We start from the raw sequence: 3,564 nt of genomic DNA, 5'->3' as shown, positions 1-3,564 counted from the left end.
GATTCATTGGTGGTTAACGTCTCTGGTCTCTGTGTCGATATGAATGGTCCTCGCTGACCTAACATGCACTCCTCGTGTACCAACATTCTCAACACTCCCCTATGTTGGTGCAGAGAGGTTCGAGGTACATGGTACCTATCGGTCCGTTGTGATTCCTGTCGCAGGTTGAAGTGTCCCAAGTTCGACGGTCGTCATTGTTGTTTTCTTGAATTTCTGGATCGCGTCTTTGGTGGACACCTTGGTCAGCACATCTGCGAGCTGGTCTGCGGTACCAACGTGGAGCACCCGGATGGTGCGATCTTGGACGAGCTGGCGGACGTAGTGGAGTCGCACGTCCATGTGCTTGCTTCTCTCGCTCATCCCGATGCCTTCAGCCGTTGAAATCGCCGACTTGTTGTCACAGTAGGTCGTCGTCGCATTTTTCTGGCCCATCCCCATTTCTTGTAGGATTCCGCGCGTCCATACGACTTCCTTGGCGAGCTCGACCAATGCGATGTACTTCGCTTCGCAAGTCGACAGGGCCACGACGCGTTGACGCGCTGATTTCCATGACACGGCGCCGCCGCCGACGAGACACACGAACCCAGTTGTCGAACGCCGTCCGTCGCGATTGGCCCAGCTGGCGTCGCTGTACCCGACGAGTTTGCAGTCGCTTGCGTGGTACGTGAGTCCGTGGTTGATCGTGGCCTTGACGTATCGAAGTAGGCGTTTTGCGCCGACAAGATGTGGTTCTCTTGGGTCGTGTAGGTGGCGAGATAGTCGTTGAACGGCATGTGCGATATCGGGCCGCGTACATACCATGAGGTACATCAGGGACCCAACCATGGAGCGGTAGGTCGTCTGGTCTGCTACCTGTTGAGACTCATCGTGCCACAGGTCTTCGCGGTCATCCACTTCGGGGGTCGCGTACCCGTGGCAGTCGGACATGCCGAATCGTTCAAGTACCTTCTTGGCGTAGGCTTCTTGGGTGATGGTGAGTGTTGCCTTCTTCTCATTGTGCACGATCTTCATTCCGAGGAAGTAGTTAGCCCTTCCCTGACGCTTCAGTTTCATCTTAGCCTCGAGACGGTCGAGGATTGCGTCGGCGGCCGCGACGGACTTCGTCATGACGAGAAAATCATCCACGTAGGTGCATATCAGTTCTATGCTCTCCCCTGAACCTTTGATGTATAGGCATGGGTCGAATTGGCTCGGCCTGAACCCCGCGGTGGTGATGATCCTCCTGCAGTGGTCGAACCAGGCGAGGGCGGCTTGCTTTAGACCGTACAGTGCCTTGATCAGCAGCATCTTGCGGCCCGTTCCGTCGTCGTACCCTGGTGGTTGGTCCACGTAGAGGAGGATGCCTTTCTCCATGGTTGCTTGAACAAATGCTGTGTCTGCGTCGGCCTGGACGATGACGTATCCCTTCGATACGACGATGGCGGCGCACGCGCGGATTGTGGCCATTTTCACGACGGGTGAGTACGTGTCTGTGTAGTCGATTCCCTCGATTTGACTGTACCCTTTGCACACTAGACGTGCCTTGTACCGGACGACGTCACCGTCGGAGTTTGTCTTCTTTGCGTAGGTCCATCTGGACCCGATGGCCTTTCGTCCTTGGGGAAGGTTGACCAGTTTCCACGTGCCTGCGTCGCGGAGCTGCTTGAGCTCAAGTTGCTCTGCCTTGGTCCATTCGGCTCGTTGAGGTGACCTCATTGCCTCCTCGTGGCTCTGGGGAACGTCATCGGTTGTCGGGAGGGCCGAGCAGGCAAACTCGATCCCATCCACCATCATGGACGTGGACACGTGATCGTCTTCGACTGCGGCGTTGGCGCCGTGACGTGTGGCCTCGTTCAGGTCACATAGGACTTGATCCACTGAGTTGCTGGTGTGTAGTGTTGAGGGAGATCCGTCCATGTAACGTGAAGGGGTTCTGAGGGTGGTTCTGTCTCGTAGGGTCATTCCGTGATCTGTGCTCGCTGGTGCGTTGAAGTCGTCCATTGTCATGGGCATGCGGTTGGTGTTTGGCGCGGGCGAAGGTACTAATGTGCGTGTGGGTCTACTTGGGGTCCCAATTTCCGATGTGTGGATGTCGAAACCTCTGTAGGTGGCCATCGCATCGCCAGCGAACGGTTTCGGGGGGACCTTGAAGTGGCTGCGTGGCTTCGATTGCGGGGCCGTGGTTTGTCGTGGTGACGCCATGGGGGTAGTGGTGGGCCGTGGTGTGGGCGTCTCTCTGTTGGTAAGTGCGTCCTCTTCTTCGTCGTCATCATCAGTCGTGATGAGATATTCGTCGATAGGGGTGCGCTCCCCGACGAATTCTTGTTCGTGGAACTTGACGTTCACGCTGGTGACCATCTTCTGTTGCTCAAGGTCGTAGAGCTTGTACGCCTTTTGGTGCTCGGCGTAGCCCATCATGACGCATTTGGTTGCCTTTGGTACGAGTTTGTCCCTCTTTTCTGGGTCATTCATCAAATTGTAGGCAACACAACCAAACACGCGCAGTTTGTCCAGGCGAGCGGGGTGGCCAGTGAGGGCCTGGATCGGCGTGGTGGTGGCGCTTGGGCCGTGTGGCACTCGATTTTGGATGAAGACGGCCGTGTTCACGGCTTCGGCCCACCAGCGCTTGGCCATTCCGGCGTGTGACAGCATGGCCATGGCCATCTCCATGATGGAACGGTGGGCACGTTCAGCCATTCCATTTTGCCACTGATTTGTCGCTGTAGACGTTTCGTGTGTGATGCCCCACTTGGCCAGTGCGTCTCCGAACTCGTTCGATGAGTACTCGGGTCCGCCGTCGGAGCGGAAAATCTTTACGTTTCGGCCAGTCTGTGCCTTCGACCACGCCATGATCTTCGTCCAGTTGCTTTGTTGTGTCGCTGAGTCGGTGGAGTGCACGAAGCGGACGACTTTCATGCCCGAGCCGGCGTCAACATATACGGTATAGTACTTGCATCCACCGACTGACGCAGTGCGCATAGGTCCTTTCGTATCCGAAACCCAGCACTCTCCAGGCTTGAATGAACGCGTACGAGTCTTCGGGGGAGTGATCTTGGTGATTTTGTTCTTGACGCAGTACTCACACTTCGTGCTCGGTTCTCTTAGATTGGCGGGTGTGCCCAGTCCGAGTACAGTACAGCGATCGATTGCAGCGAGTTGTAGGTGTCCGACTCTCTGGTGCCACAGTTTTGATAACCCATCAGCAGTCGTCTCTTTCTTTCGAGGTTCGACGACAGCGTGGTTGCAGTGTTCGATTGCGGCTTGGTCCAGGATGTATACTTTCATTGTTGGGTCCAAGGTGGCCGTTGCGATCTCTCGTGTTCCGTGCTTGATGACGCATCCGTCTGCATTGATGATGACGGCGAATCTTGGGTCCTTGCGCATCATGGCCGTGACGGACAGGAGAGTCGATGGCATGTTGTCAATTACTAACACGTCTTCCATGACTAGGGTGGCACCTTTGTCTGTGGTAATGCGCAGCGTTCCCATCTTGGTCGCGCAAGTTCTGGCCCCGTTGGCAACGACGACGGTTCGTTCACATCCCACGATATCTGTCAGCCGAGTGACATCCCCTGTCATATGGGT

Source organism: Aphanomyces invadans (assembly GCF_000520115.1).
Source record: "Aphanomyces invadans strain NJM9701 unplaced genomic scaffold supercont1.15, whole genome shotgun sequence".
Lineage (NCBI taxonomy): Eukaryota > Oomycota > Saprolegniomycetes > Saprolegniales > Verrucalvaceae > Aphanomyces > Aphanomyces invadans.
The sequence above is the reverse complement of the archived record's forward strand: the minus strand, read 5'-3'. Positions refer to the sequence as shown.